Source organism: Schistocerca americana, chromosome 8 (genome assembly GCF_021461395.2).
Source record: "Schistocerca americana isolate TAMUIC-IGC-003095 chromosome 8, iqSchAmer2.1, whole genome shotgun sequence".
NCBI classification, from domain to species: domain Eukaryota; kingdom Metazoa; phylum Arthropoda; class Insecta; order Orthoptera; family Acrididae; genus Schistocerca; species Schistocerca americana.
In genome coordinates, this window is record NC_060126.1 from 336706553 (window position 1) to 336722556 (window position 16004).

The following is a 16004-nucleotide window of genomic DNA, read 5'->3' on the forward strand; positions in this document are numbered from 1 at the left end:
ATGTGCGCCATCGGAATTCGTCTGCGAAGTGTGTAACCGTTGATATGTATGGTACCGCACTTTCTGAGGGCCAGAGTGGCAACAGGCCCAGCATTTGTAAAAACGAGCGCGGAAAACCGCTTAAAAGCTACACTTCTGGTGGCCATTGTACCAAACCACGGTGGGGCCGGCTCACTTTCGTATCAGGGAAGATACCGCCGAACTTGTGGAGATATACTTCTGATTATTCACTCCTTGCTCTTCTGAGCTTATGCTCTACAGAATACCGCCGTTCAAATTTTTATTAGTACTTTGTTTTGATCTAGGAATTCCTTGCCTCAAGGATACCCACCTCAGTTGCTGTACAACGGAATCACAACAGTACTCGTTTATTTCTCTGTGGCCAAAGAACGCCAAAGACTACTTCGGTAATTCTAGTTTTACGCTTCAAAGTTACTGTAGTAGACCTTTTACAACAAAGGTATTTGGATATGGACACATATGCTCAAAATTAATTAGACAAAAATACTGGATTTCAAAACACATTTACATTGGTTGGAATGTATGATTAGACTTACGTCTAACACCATAGTTTGAAAATGGAAGCCGCCCGATGTGGCCGAGCGGTTCTAGGCGCTACAGTCTGGAACCGCGCGACCGCTACGGTCGCAGGTTCGAATCCTGCCTCGGGCATGGATGTGTGTGATGTCCTTACGTTAGTTAAGTTTAAGTAGTTCTAAGTTCAAGGGGACTGATGACCTCAGAAGTTAAGTCCCTTAGTGCTCAGAGCCATTTTTTGAAAATGGACGTGATAGTCTGAAACTAATAAACACAAAGAAATGACTATTATTGTAACTGTGACGGATATGGGAAGAAAATAAGAATTTAATACATATGTTGCTAGTAATATTTTCCATCAGTAAGCTGGAACTTAATAAAAACACACTGTGTTCAACTTCAGTTGCACTTGTCAGTAGTAAAACGTAAGAGGCAATCAAAAGTTTCCATCTAAGAGCGTTGCTGGAGCATATATCCAACGCTGAGAGAATCCGACGCGCCTTTGTAAGCACCGACATGTAGGCAAGGGATTAGTCTTTCCGACGTGCTTTTCTATTATTTCTTCTTTTTGAGTCGTCAGTCTTCTGACTGATTTGATGCAATCCGCCACCAATTCCTCTCCTTTGCCAACCTCTTCACCTTAGAGTTGCACTTACAACCTAAGTCCTCAATTACTTCCTGGATGTATTCCAATCCCCATAATCCTCTACAGTTTCTTCCCTTTACTGCTCCATCTAGTACCACCAAAGTCATTCTCTGATGTCTTAACAGATGTCGTATCATCCTGTCCCATCTTCTTTTTAGAGTTTTCCACATACATTTTCCTCTCTGGTTCTGCGCAGAACCTCCTCAATCCTTACCTTACCAGTCAGCCTAATTTTTAACATTCTTCCGTAGCACCACTTCGCAAATGCTTTGATTCTCTTTTGGTCCTGTTTTCTCACAGACCATGTTTCACTACCAAACAATGCTGCATTGCGAACATACATTCTCAAAAATTTCTCCCTCAATTTAAGGACTAAGTTTGACACAAGTATACTTCTCTTGGCTGGGAATGTCCTGCTTTAGATGTCCGCGTTGCTCCATCAGTCATTGGCTATTTTACTGCCTAGGTAGTATAATTCCTAAACCTCATCTACTTCGTGACCATCAGTCTCGATATTTAATTCCCCGCTGTTTTCATTTCTGCTATTCCTCATTACTTTGGTGTTTCTTCGACTTACTCTCAATCCATATACTGTACACATTAGGCTGTTCATTCCATTCAGCATATCATGGAATTCGTCTTTACTCTCATTCAGCAAAGCAATGTTATCAGCAAATAGTATCATTGATATCCTTTCATCACAAATTTTAGTCACACTCTTTAACATTCCCTTTATTTCCATCTTTGCTTCTTCGTTGTACAGATTAAACAGTAGGGGCGAGAGGTTATATCCCTCTCTTGCACCGTTTTTAATCCTAGCACTTCGTTCTTGCTCGTCCACTGTTATTATTCCCTCTTGGCTCTTGCACATGTAGTATATTACCTGTGTCTTCCTACAGCTTACCTCTATTTTTCTCAGAATGTCGAACATCTTGCGCCATTTTACATTGTCGAATCTTTATTCCAGGTCAGCAAATCCTTGCTTCCGTTATCAGCCGCCATGTCAGAATTGCCTCTCCCGTGCCTTTACCTTTCCTAAAGCCAAACCGATCGTCATCTAGTACATCCTCAATTTTCTTTTCCGTTCTTCTGAATATTATTCTTGTAAGCAACTTCGATACATTAGCTTTTACGCTGATTGTGCGATAATCCTCGCACTTGTCAGCTCTTGCAGTCTTTGGAATTGTCTGGATGATATTTTTCCGAAAGTCAGATGGCATGTCGCCAGATTCATACATTCTACACACCAAAGTGAATGGTCGTTTTGTTCCCACTTCCTCCAACAACTTTCGAAATTCTCATTAAATTTCATCTATCCCTTCTGCTTTATCTGATCTTAAGTCCTCCGAACCTCTCCTACATTCTGATTCTAATATTGGGTCCCCTACCTCTTCTAAGACGACTCCTGTTTGTTCTTCTATAACATCAGACAAATCTTCCACTTCGTAGAAGCCTTCAACGTACTCTTTCCACCTACCCGCTCTCTCCTCTGCTTTCCGCAGCGGAATTCCCGCTGCACTGTTAGTGGTACCATACCTGCTGAAGGTTGTTTTTACTTTTCTATATGCTGAATCAGTCTTTCCGACACGCATTCGGCAGGACGACGGTTCAATCCCGCGTCCGGCCATCATGATTTAGGTTTTCCGTGATTTCCCTAATTCGCTTCAGGCAAATGCCGGGAAGGTTCCTTTGAAAGGGCACGGCTGATTTCCTTCCCTAATCAGATGAGACCGATGACCTCGCTCTCTAGTCTCCTCCCCCAAACAACCCAACCCAACCCTCTTTCCGACAATCATTTCTGTTTGAATTTCTTCACATTTTTTCATGAAGACATTTCGTCTTAAGTTCCTGCGCTTCCTATTTATTTCGTTCATCAGCGACTTGTATTTCTGTATTCGTGAATATCCATGACAGTTTTCTACTTTCTTCTTTCATCGATCAACTCAAGTATTTTCTGTTAACCCATGGTTTCTTCGCATTTACCTTCTTTGTACCTATATTTTCCTTTCCAACTTCTGTAACTGCCCTATTTAGAGAAGTCGAGTCTTCTTCAACTGTACTACCGCCTAAGCTATTCCTTACTGCGGCATCTATAGCCTTAGAGAACTCCAAGCGTATCTCGTCATTCCTTACTGCTTCCGTATCCCACCGCTTTGGGTACTGATTCTTCCTTACTAAACTCTTAAACTTTAGCCTAATTTTCATCACTACTAAGTTGTGATCTGAGGGTATACCTGCCCCTCGGTACGTCTTACAGTCCATTATCTGATTTCGGAATCTCTGTCTGACAATGTAATATACCTAAAATCTCCTCTTTTCATCTGGCCTTGACCAAGTTATCCTCCTCCTCTTGTGATTCTTGAACAGAGTATTCGCTGTTACCAACTGAAATTTATCACAAAAGTCAATTAGTCTTTCTCCTCTCTCATTCCTTCTCCCAATTCCATATCCTGCTGTAGCCTTTTCTTCTACTCCTGCCCCTACAACTGAATTCCAGTCTTCCCTGACTACCAGATTTTCATCTACCTCTGCGTGTTGTATCACCCTTTCAGTATCATCAACTCTCCCTATCTCCTTATCTTCAGCTTGTGACGTCAGCATATTTACCAGAACTATCGTCGTCGGTGTTAGTTTGACGTCGATCCTGACAAGAACAACCCTATCACTGAACTTTCCACTGTAACACTTTCTCTGCCCTACCTTCCTATTCATAACGAATCCTACACCCGACTTGCCATTTTCTGCTACTTTTGATACTATGCTATGCTTATCTGACGATAAATCCTTGTCTTATTTCCATTTAACTTCACTGATCCGTACAGTATCTAGATTGAGCCTTTGCATTTCCCTAGCTTCCCTACCACATTCAAGTTTCTGACATTCCCTTCCCTGACTCGTGAAACGTTATCCTTTCGTTGATTATTCAATGTTTTTCTCATGGTGACCTCCCCTTTGTCAGTCTCCTCCCTGACATCCGAATGGGGGACTATTCTGGAATCTTTTGCCAATGGAGAGATCATCATGACTGTTTTTCAACTACATACCACATGTTCCGTGGATACACGTTATGTGTCTTTAATGCAGTAGTTTCCATTGCCTTCTGCATTCTCATGCCGTTGATCATTGGTGATGCTACCACCTTTAGGGACAGTTTCCCACCCCAACGACAAGAGAGTGCCTTGAAACTCTGACTGCTCCACCACCCTGTTTGGCAAGTCCGTAGGCAGAATGAGGATGACTTCTTATGGCAGAAGTCTTCGGTCGCAATTCTGATTATCAATAAAAATTTAAACGATTTAAACGGTCAGGGGTTTCGAAACAGAGACCGATGAAGTTTTTATTACCAATAGAAGACGCCAGTCCTTTTTTCAATTTCATTTTATTCGCTACTGTTCGTTGCATTTTTTCGGGCTGGACGTCCCCTGACACACGTTGAAGTTCGTTGTTGATCCACTCACTCAGTTTTTTTTTAATCACAGAGTGGATCAAATTCTCTGACCGCAAAAGCTGAGGTACCCTGCTGGCAATCCTCGACATTGGGGTCATGTGGGCTATGGCGACGTTATTACCAAATGCGTCCAGACAGGTCGACCGTACTGTAATTCTTTTTTGGTTGCTGTCGAAGGGCAAACACCGGAAAGAGCATCACCTTAAAGATAGTAAGTATAAAAGTATTTATGTGTACTTCTCGTCTACTTTTGTTTTTGGGCGTCTCAAACTCGCTGACTCATTTGCGTCAAAACTGATAACATTTGAATCTTTCCATCTCTTGGAAAGATCTGTGCGGATGGCCATGGGCACAGCCCACTGGTAACAGAATGTGGTCTGGGCCATTTCTTTTCTCTGGGATCTCTAGCGGGCATGCAGGATTAGTTTGGTCCGGGATTTAAGTGCTTACTAAGGTTTCAAACATATAGGATCAAGCATACCAATAACTTATTAAATTTCTTCCAGGCACTAATAAAACATTACGACAACTCCCTGTATTATTAGTTCTTCGAAGAGTGTTTCCTATCACCGAGAAAAATGCCATCTCCAGTGTTAATTTTCGAAAGCTGCACAGTGGCCTGACGGCAGCCTCCATGCTGAACACTCCTGGAAAATGCTAGTCTTGATATCTGTCTCGATTTTGTGGTTTGATCTGACCTTTTTTCATTGAAAAGCTAATTGAAAAGCATCTGTAAGTTCATATTCATACGAGGTGATTGTGGCACCTCGCCCGTTCAACATAAAGTGCCAAATGAAAACACCTTCAGCCGTCTAAAATTCGAGTTTTACTTTATTTGCGCGACCAGTTTCAGCGGTACAATACGCCATCTTCAGACCCCCTTACTGATGTTTCGGAAAAATCCCACCTCTGGTCCGGTCAAAATACGGGCAGGCATTCAATGACTGGAAACTATATATTTCCTCTTAAGGGGGGTAGGACGCCAAACGGGCCGACTTGGAGCAGGAGAGTCTCCACAGGACATTTGAATTTCTACTGTCTATACTTTTACAAATAAATTCATAAAACTTTGTCACCATGACCAGGAATGATTGAGGACTCACACTCATCGCAGTGGAAGTTCAAAAACGTCGCAAAATACCTTTTTTTTTTTTTTTTTTTTTTTACATGTGAAATTTCATCATCTTTTCACTTACTACTGGCTGCATTTGTTGCTATAGGTACACTTATCTTCCTAAGTAAGAGAGATTCTTCGATGAATTTTTCATAGCATACAAACAGTAGTTACAGGTGTATGAAACTCTAGAATTTTCCAAATCTATTAAAAAAATTGTGGAAAAAATGGAGATAATTAACTATAAAACTTGAATTTTTTCTAAACATGAAGTTTAAAATGTAACAGTTCATTCATTTTTTCATAAATTAAATAACTTCTAGAGTTTCATACACCTGTAACTATGGTTTGCATGCTGTGCAAAAGTCATCGAAGAATCTCTCTTACTTAGGAAGACAAGTGTACCTATAGCAACAAATGCAGCCTGTATGAGTGAAAAAATGATGAAATCTCACATGTAAAAAAAATGTGTTTTGTTACGTTTCTGAGCTTGCACTGCTATGAGTATGAGTCCTGAATCCTTTCTGGTCATGCTGTTAAGGTTTTATGAATTTATTTGTAAAAGTATAGACAGTGGAAATTATAATGTCCTGTGGTGCCTCTCCAGCTCCAGGTCGGCCCGTTTGACGTACTACCCCCCTTAACACAACGATCCCATCGATCATCACTTGCTCACTGGTGCTAAGAAGGAATCAACGGATACCAGTCACCGAATGTTGGTGTCGCTTTTTGACTGGACCAGTGTTGGCATTCTTCCCGCTCGTCGTTAAAGGGGCCTGAAGATGGGGTAATATAGTGCTGAAACTGGTTGCACAAATACAGTAAAACCGCGAAATTAGAGGGCTGAAGGTGTTTTAATCTGAAATTTTAATTAAAAAGCCACCCGAAACGGTGTAGAATACTCACGTCACGTGCTGGTCCACTTGTAAGTAACTGAGCGGTAGTAAAGGACCGTATCTGCCGAGATAGCGGCTCCTGCCTGGTCTGGCAGCTGTGGTTAGCAAAGCATCAGATAGGCGCCCTCCTTGATCCTCCGCAGGACTGGGCCACGCTGGGCGGCGCTTGTACTTTATCGACTGGGATCCCGGCCGCAGGAGGAGAGTAGGAGAGAGAGGAGGAAAGGGTGTGCCGGCGCCGGCACTGTGCCAGTTACGTGTCCGCATTACGGGCCTCGCTGATTACCTCGGCGGCCGCGTCGCCGCCTTCGCCGGCGGTCCTCGGCCCGGACCGGAGTGGTCCATCCGGCCCCATCGTCCACGGCCCGCTGCGCCGTGATCGAGCGCCCATTAGCACTCCTGGGCGCCGCAAATCAGAGCTAGCGCCGCGCCGCGGCCGCCGGATTAATTAGAGGGGAGACGACGCAGCGGGTAATAGAGTGTGGCGCTCGGTACCCAAGGAGCAGGTAGCTGACGCGCGAGCGGACAATAGGCTGCTACGATCGGCCAGTGACCTGTTTGTAGCATAGTTCTACATTTTTACTAACGTGACAAAAGTCTTGCGATACGTACAGGGACAAATACAGATGACGGTAGGTTAGCGTACCAAGGGCAGTGTATTGGCGGAGCTGTCATTTCTACTCGGATGATTCGTGTTATGGACGCACATTTGGAATTAACAGGCTCTGAACGCGGAATGGTAGCTGGAGGTAGACGAATTGGAAATTCCATTTCGGAAATCGTTAGGGAATTTAGTATTCCGAGATCAACAGTGCCCAAAGTGTGCCGAGAATATGGAGTTTCATGCATTACCTCTCACCACGGACAACAGAGTGGCCGACGGCCTCACTTAACGCCAGAGAGCAGCGGCGCTAGCGTAGAAATGTCAGTGCGAGCAGACAAGCAACATAGGATGAAATAACCGTAGAAAGCAGTGTGGGATGTACGACGAACGTAACCGTTAGGACATTGCGGCGAAATTTGGCGTTAACAGCTATGGCAGCCGACGAGCGACGCAACTGCCTTTGCCAACAGCGCAACATCGCCTGGGCTCGTGACAATACCAGTTGGACTGGTTGCATGAATCCCGATTTCAATTGAAAAGAGCTGATGGTAGGGTTCGAGTGTGGCACAGACCACACAAAACCATGGACCGCCGGCCGGTGTGGCCGAGTGGTTCTTGGCGCTTCAGTCTGGAACCGCGCGACTGCTACGGTCGCAGGTTCGAATCCTGCCTCGAGCATGGCTCATTGTGATGTCCTTTGGTTAGTTAGGTTTAAGTAGTTCTACGTTCTAGGGGACTGATGACCTCAGATGTTAAGCGCCATAATGCTCAGAGCCATTTGAACCATTTGAAGCCAAGGACCCAGCTTGTCAAATGGTTCAAATGGCTCTGAGCACTATGGGACTCAACTGCTGAGGTCATTAGTCCCCTAGAACTTAGAACTAGTTAAACCTAACTAACCTATGGACATCACAAACATCCATGCCCGAGGCAGGATTCGAACCTGCGACCGTAGCGGTCTTGCGGTTCCAGACTGCAGCGCCTTTAACCGCATGGCCGCTTCGGCCGGCGACCCAGCTTGTCAACAAGGCATTGTGCGAGATGTGGCCGCTCCATAATGGTGTGGGCTGTGTTCACAGAATGCTCCTCTGGTCCAACTGAACTGATCATAGACTGGAAATGGTTATGTTCGGCTACTTCAAGACCATTTGTGGCCAACCATCGACTTCATTCCGACTGCTCGAGCAAGTGCTTTGGCACCTCATCGAACATTCATGGGACATAATCGAGAGGTAAGTTCGTACTCGAAATCCGGCTCTGGCAACACGTTCGCTGTTACGGACGGCTATAGTTCAATATTTCTGCAAGTGTCTTCAAACGACTTGTTGAGTCTACGCCACGTCGAGTTGCTGCACTACGGGGGGCCGAAGGAGGTCCAACACGCCATTGGGAGGTGCATGTTGGAGGGTATCTCGTACCACTAGTAGCCTTTTCCTTCCCTGTTCCACTCGCAAATGGAGTGGGGGAAAGTAGATCATTATGCCTCCGTACGAGTCCTAATTTTCTTACATTTTCTTCGTGCTTCTTTAGCGAAATGTACGTTGGCGGCAGTAGAATCGGTCTACAGTCAGCCTCAAACGCCAGGTCTCTAAATTTTCTGGATAGTACCTAGCGAAACGAACGCCGCCTCCCCTCTAGCAATTTAAATTTAAATTCAAGAAGCATCCCTACAATATTTTCGTGCTGATATAATCTACTGATAAGAAAATTATGAGCACGTCTCTGAATTCCTTCGACGTCTTCCTTTAATATCACTTGGTGGGAATCTCAAACACTCAGATGCAATACTACTGAAGAATGGGTCGCCGGCCGCTTTTGTCGAGCGGTTCTAAGCGCTTCAATCCTGAACCACGCGACTGCTACGATCGCAGGTTCGAATCCAGCCTCGGGCATGGATGTGTGTTATGTCCTTAGGTTGGTTACGTTTAAGTAGTTCTAAGTCTAGGGGACTGATGACCTCAGATGTTAAGTCCCATAGTGCTTAGAGCCATTTTTTGAAGAATGGATCACACCACCGTTCTGTACGGTGTGTCTTGTACACTGACGTGACAAAAGTCATGAGATACCTCGAAATAAGGTGCCGGACGTCTTTTTACCAGGCGTATTGAATCTACTTGATGTGGCATGGACTGAACAAATCGTTGTAAGTCCCCTGCAGAAATATTGAGCCTTGCTGCCTCTACAACCCTCCATCATTGTAAAAGGTGCACGATCTAGTACACGAACTGAGACGTTGATAGTGTCACATAAATGTTAGATGGTTGGCCAAATCATTCACTCGAACTGTCTGCAATGTTCTTCAAACAAATCGCGAACAATTGTAGCCCGGTAACAGGGAGCACTTTGGTTCATAAAAATTTCAGCACTATTTGTCAGCAAAAACTCTGCAAGTAGCCGAACATAAAAATGTCCAGTCAATTACCGGTTCAGTTGGACAAGAGTTCCCAGTCTATTGAATGTAAACACATCACAACCTTGCACAGTGCATTGTTTACAACTTAGGTTCTTCGCTTGCGGGTTCTGCGTCACGCTTGAACCCTACCGTTAGCTCTTACCGACTGAAATCGGGACTCATCTGTCACCGTCACTATATTCAAATCATCTAGGCTCCAACCAATAATGTCAAGAGCACAGGAGAGGAGCTACAGGCGATGTCATGCTGTTAGCTAGACGCACTAGCTTCGGTCGTCTGGTGCAGTAGCCCTTGAGGTCAAATTTCTCCGTATTACCAGAACGGATACTTCGTTGTGCGTCCTACATTGATTTATGCGGTTATTTCACGCACTGCTGGTTTTTTTTTTGTTTTGACACTAACAACTCTGCCCAAATGCCGTTGCACTAGGTCGTTAAGTGAAGGTCGTGGACCACTGCGCTTTCCGTGGTCAGAGGCAATGCCTGAAATTTTGTATTCTTGACACGCATTTTTGAATGGGGATGTCGAAATAAAGAAATCCCCAACGATTTCCGAAATGGAATACCCCATGCGTCTAGCTCCAGTTACCTTTCCGCGTTCAAAGTCTGTTAATTGCCGTCGTGTGGTCATAATCACGACGGAAACCTTCTTACACGGATGATCATCGGAGTAGAAATTACAGCACCGCCCATATACTGCCCGTTTACACCATGTGTACGAGATACTACCGCTACCTGTACATGTGCATATCGCTATCCCACTTCTATAGGGACCTCAGTGCGGATGAGCTACACATTTCTAAGACTTCCCCGATGAACCGTAGTCGATCATTTGCCTCCCCTACTACCGTCCTTACGCGCTCGTTCCATTTCCCATCATTCTGCAACATAACGCCTCGTCATTTTATTGACGTAAGTGTCTCAAGCAGCACACTAGTAATGCTGTATTCGAATATCACGGGATTGTTCTTCCTGCTCATCTGCATAAAATTACAGTTTCCCATATTTAGAACAAGCTGACATTCATCAACTATAAATTTTTTCTATCCTCTGTTACATCTTCCTACAGTCACTGTACAACGTCATCTTTCCGTACTCCACAGCGACATAACAGCTGCAGACTGTTTTTTACACTGTCTGTCAAGTGTATACAGAGGATAAGAGTGGTCCTATGCACTTCCCTTGGGCGTTTCTGACGATACTTACCGTCAAGGGCAACGTATTGCTTTCTAAAGCTTCAGAAGGTAAGTGGTTCTAAGGGGCCAATGAAACTCATCCTTAAAAAAGATCCGGCTGGGAACCCAGAACCTTTTGCCGCTTGCTCCTTTCCAGTTATATGCTGCACATTCTACGATACACCTTATTTGTGGGTTCCACTGCCTTCTGCATCGTCACGCCATTGATCATTGTTGACTCTTCTGCTTTTTAGGTGCACTTTCCTGCCTCAGAGTAGAAGAGGGTGCCGTATCATCTAATAATGTCGAAAGTAATGAGGGATAACGTAAGTAGGATTAGTCATAAACTTGAAAATTGGTGACTAGGAAGTAGGTGACGTTACAAAATTCTGCAACATTGATAGCAAAATACCAATCACGAGGAAATCTAAAAAGTACAGCTAAATAGAGCATTTGTGGCCAAAAGAAATGTTCTAAAGTGCGCGTCATTTATGTTGGCGGCCGAGTTTAGGTTCGTTCTGCGCATGTGACGTCACAAAACACAGTCAGCCAATGAACAGAGAACGACGTTGCCAGATCTCGACTGCAGAGCAGAGCACAGACGAGTGTCTTCAGTTTTAGAAACGTTCAGTCATAAATAAAGTAATAGAACAAAAGCAATGTCTTGATAGCAGACTTTCTTTTATAGAAAGTTTGGAAAAAGCATTCTTTATACCAATTGCTTCATATTCTATTAATTAATTAAACCAAACAAGCAATAAGACTCCTAATCTAGGTGATAGCAAGGAAAGGTGTATCAATCTCACGAACCGCTTGTTCACAATAAAGACCAGCGGTAATTGTTTATTTCCTATTGTACTTCGACCAAGCGTGAATAATTCATAGTCACACCAACAGTGTATGTCAGTATTCTGCGTGACCTGTTAAAGTCCTCATGGATTTATATTGTAGTACGAGCTGCGCTAGCGTAATGGTTAAGGCGTTGGGGTGGTACGTGGAAGGTGAAGAGTTCAATCGTTGTGTGGTGCTTAATATTTTCTTTACTTAAAAACAATATCGAAGTGTCTTACTTCACGAATTTTATACGTTTGAATGCAATTTTGTGAAATTTCTACTGCTTTGTCTCTTCATTAACCCTTTCGCTGCTGCAGACACGTGCTCCCCGCGTTCCGCGCTGTGCGCGATTTTGTCATCACTGTACTGCTCGCCAGTGCAGACACATGGTGTTCCTACTGCTTTGACACACTTATAATTCGATTTCACAAAAACTATTTGGCCCAAAAGTTAGATTTTTACACATCTTGACTGATATCTTCCCCCCATAAATGGTTTAATTTTATCTCGATGTTCCACCCAGTTATTGTGCAGCATTAAATGTAGTAAACCATTGCACGACATTTTGAAGAGTTTGCAGAGGTAAAAGTCCATAGCGTATACTTTCCGTATGGTCGATTTTAGTTGCCACAATGTTGAGAACGAAATGTGGACACCTAAATTTCACATAATTTACTGTATAACAATATCACGTTTACTTTAAGTACCACATAGGTGTATGTAATATTGAGAAATATTCCGTCTTTCGCGACTGTAATAAAACTTTTATTTACACTGGGCGCGTTTGGCTTTATTTTAATCAATGAAAGGTATGGCGCATACACAATGGTACTCATGTTCTCTTTCTTGTTTTTGTTCCACAGTCGCAGTTTTACCAATGGTATTGAAATATATTCCTCTTCTGCAACTGTAGTAAGCGACTTATTTAGACGAGACGCATTTCTCTCTTTTGAAGCATCTTCAGTGGACAGTATTTTGTCTCCTCCATTGCCAAGTCACCTTTCGTAGTTTTGTGCTGCGGTAACACAAAATTCAACGTTTGTGTCGGCTGATCAGTGATTTAGCAAATATATGCTGTTTGTGTGTGCCACAGACAAAAATTGTATTTGACATAGCTCAGAGCACTTCACTGATAGACGATATATTCAAGTCCTAATGTTTTTGTAAGTCCACAGTTTTGTTTAATGTATTTTGTCTACTTCCTTTTGATTGATTGAAGTGCTTTAAAATAAAGCCAAACCTGCCTGTTGTAAATAAAACTTTTATTACAGTCGCGAAATACAGGATATTTCTCAGTATTACATACGACACCTATCTGATACGCAAATTAAATGAGATATTGTTATACAGTAAATTTTATATGAAATTTAGGTATCTTGTCCACATTTCATTCTCAACATTGTGGCAACTAAAATCGACCATACGGAAAGTATACTCTATGGACTTTCACCTCTGCAAACTCTTCAAAATTTCGTGCAATGGTTTACTATATTTAATGCTGCATAATGACTGCGTTGAACATCGAAACAAAGTTAAGTCATTTATGGGGGGAAGGTATCAGTCAAGAAGATGTGTCAAAATCTAATTTTTGGGCCAAATAGTTTTTGTGGAATCGATTGATAAGAGTGTCAAAGCAGTCGGAACACAATGTGTCTGCACAGGCGAGCAGTGCAGTGACAAAATCGCGCACAGCGCGGAATGCGGGGAGCACGTCTCTGTAACAGCGAAAGGGTTAATGCGGCCGTGGTGGCTTTACTTCATGAACTGCGCGCTCCCCCCTAAACGTAAGCTTGCGAACTATGCTATACTATGGCGCTGCTTCTCTTTGTGCGTGCGTCGTGTGCAACTGGCAACGCAGTCTGGGCGGGCATGCGCGAGCCGCCAAGATAAAAGAATTGAACTATAGTATCAAGCATACACGTTCATTGACGAAAAAAACTTCTGAAACGGACAGCTAGGCCACATCATTGTATGTCACCGAATTATGAACTCTATTAAAACGGGAAAAAAGATAATCGAAGTGTTTCATATGTTTTGCTATATGTTGACTGATGAGATAAGGAATGAATATGTTCTCCGCAGAATTGGCGAAGAAAGAAACGTATGGAAAACAGGATGACAGTACGCGTGTTAAGATAGCATGGAATAATTTCCACTGCAAAAACAATGAGTGTCTGTGAACTTCGGAAGGTAGGAAACAAGCTGCTGGCAGAATTGAAGGTGTGAGGATGGGTCGTGAGCCGCGCTTGGGTAGCCCAGTTGGTAGAGCAAGGTCCAGAGTTCGAGTCTCGGTCTGGCACACAGTTTTAATCTGTCAGGAAGTTTCATATCAGCGTGCAGTCCGCTGCAGAGTGAAAATCTCAATCTGGAATTTCAATTGTATTAGAGAGAGCTGTGTAAGTGAAAACTGTAGGAGAAGACCGAGACTGGAATATATCCAACAAATAATTGTGGATGAATGGTTAAAGCGCTACTGTGTTGCCTTGAGTGAAGATGTTGGAAAAGGAGCCGCATCAAACAAGTCAGAGGAATAAGAACTGGAAACTCTACGTACTGTGCATTCGTGTTTACAAGAGCACTCTTCAAGACGGATGTAGTTTATACAATATGCCAGTCACATGCTGAGAAAGGTCGGTGGCCAAAAGCTAACAGATATTAAAAAGGAGGCGTGTGTAACATCAGGGGTGAGAGTTGAATTAAAGACAAAGAGACAGTTAAATGGTATAAGAAAGATAGAGGTAGATCCAGGTTACAAGACACCATTGGCAGATGACTTTTGCCATATACCTTATAGGTCATCCTAAATACAACAGAGTTAGAGGCGGACGGCATAAAACCGTATAAGAGACGCTAAATACAAGATATATCTATTCAAGAGCGTCCCTGCAGGTAGGGCTAGAGGCGGGAGTCAGTCACATGGCCCTTCCTCCATGCCTAGTGGTTAGTTCTACTAAGCACGCTGGGATACACCGCGTCTAGGTAGGGCTCTGTACTGCCATTGGTCTTTGGTCCACCAGATCATTGCCACTGTACGCTGGTCCATCAGTTAAGCATTCACGTAGCGGCACGCGTACTGTGCTAATATGATGCATGCTGAATATAAAATCTTAAATGGTTAGAAATGCAAGACTACTATAAAAGAGACAATTTTTTTTCTGCTCTCTGTATTTTCCTAAGTATCTGATGTACAAATATGACTGTTGGATGATTAGAATTGTAGACTCACCAGGTTTGCTACTAGCAAACTACAAATGTTCTATGAGTGACCCTCTGGTCACACGACATATGTCCAAACGGCAGGCACGTCGATTCCCTAACTTATCTAGCAACATCCTGTCAATGGTCATCACAGCAGCGTTGATGCGTTCTCTGAGTTGTTCCAGTGTTCTTGGCAGTGTGAGAACGTAAACACAGTCCTTATTGTACTCCCAAAGGAAAAATTAACAAGACGGTAAGTCAGGCGATGTAGGGGCTGAAAGAACAGAGGCACACCATCTCAATTACGTCCAATCCAGCGATGCGAAAGTTGGCCGTTTAGGTAGCGACAAACATCGATACTCCAGTGAGGGAAGGCCCCATCTTGTTGGAAGATAAAATCCTCGGAATCAGCACTCGGTCGTGAAAACAACTACAACTGCAACACATCAAGGCAAGGCAACTATCACAGTCTACCTACAGACGAAAAGCAGCCCATACCATATAGCTTCGTCTGTGACATTGTACAGAAAACATTAATCTCCAGCAAATGTCGTCTAAGGGACAGAATTTCACGGGGACGTTCACATTTTGGCCAGTAACCTTTCCTGAAAAACGGAAGGTCCTTCACTGCCGAATATCAACTAGAGACAATATATTTACTTTCAACTGGTTCCTACATTGTAACGCAAAACTGGTGTCGCCTGCCACAATCTTCAGGTTTTAACTGTTGCACGAGCTGCACACGGTACGGTTGGAAATGTAACTGCCATCGCAAAATCTTCCACACTGTTTGCAATGCCATTCCAAGTGCTTGGGTTGTGCAGACCGTTGATATTTCTCATCTGCATACTAAAGTTTACCTCATCCTCTCCACGGTTTCATCTCCCACACTTGATCGACCGATACGTTTCTGTTTACAGAAACAACCTCTTTCATAAACTGTCCATACCGACGCTCTGGAACCGCGTGACCGCTACGGTCACAGGTTCGAATCCTGCCTCGGGCATGGATGTGGCTCAAATGGCTCTGAGCACTATGGGACTCAACTGCTGTGGTCATAAGTCCCCTCGAACTTAGAAATACTTAAACCTAACTAACCTAAGGACAGCACACAACACCCAGCCATCACGAGGCACAGAA